Genomic DNA, 888 nt, shown 5'->3' with positions numbered 1-888 from the left:
CAATCATTACACCATTTATACAGATAAATACACCATCACAATGAGATGTCCAGTACATCAAATTCCTTAATAACCTTCTAACTGGAACTTTTTGATACATACACCTGTGTTTTTCTTTTGCTTTTCTATTTTTTAAATTTTTTTTTAATTTTAACTTAGTTTAGTCTAGTTTATTCTTTTTTAATTTTTATTTTCTAATATACATATAGAATTAAACTTCAAGGTAATTCCCTTTCCCCAATCAATGCTACTCCTATAGGCAAACCAGTTTCTAATCCCCCTGTAACTTAGGAAAGTTGAGTCCCTTAACAAAAACATCAAGATACATCCAGGAAGAATCAAAATAAACTTCCTTGCCCACACTGAGAATTTATTTATTTATTTATTTTTAAAATATGGAACGCTTCACGAATTTGCATGTCATCCATGCGCAGGGGCCATGCTAATCTCTGTATCGTTCCAATTTTAGTATATGTGCTGCCGAAGCAAGCACCCACACTGAGAATTTATAACCACTCTCCCAATTTTTCCTTCTGCCAGTGTTTCTGTGAATTTGTGCTTGTCCTGATAGAATATAAATCTTATACTTGGGGTTCTTTCTGATGAGGTTCTTCCCTTTTTTTGCTTATATATATATTTTTTTTTCTTGTCATATACCTTTATCAGTCTTTTTGTTTGTCTGTGTTTTTGTTTGTATACTTCATAAATCTTACCTTGGGGCCCATTTGGGCTGAGCCTTCTCTTTTATTTTCCCTTTTTTCCCTGTCTCTCTCTCTCTCTCTCTCTCTTTTTTTTTCCTTTTTTCTTTTCCTTTTTTTTTCTTTCTTCTTCTCTATTTCTTTTTTTTTTAAGATTTTATTTATTATTTGACAGAGAGAGAGAGATCAC

At 31.9% G+C, this 888-nt stretch overlaps 1 non-coding gene across 1 annotated transcript; it reads right to left on the bottom strand.

Moving 5' to 3' along the window:
- Positions 1-389: 389 nt before the first annotated feature.
- On the bottom strand, positions 390-493 carry LOC123941053. The gene has a single exon (XR_006818151.1). It is a non-coding gene; the product is annotated as a U6 spliceosomal RNA (small nuclear RNA).
- Between the last annotated feature and the right edge of the window lie 395 nt (positions 494-888).

Source organism: Meles meles, chromosome 4, assembly GCF_922984935.1.
Source record: "Meles meles chromosome 4, mMelMel3.1 paternal haplotype, whole genome shotgun sequence".
NCBI classification, from domain to species: Eukaryota; Metazoa; Chordata; class Mammalia; order Carnivora; family Mustelidae; genus Meles; species Meles meles.
Note: the sequence above shows the minus strand (reverse complement) of the source record. Positions and strands in the feature narration are given on the sequence as shown.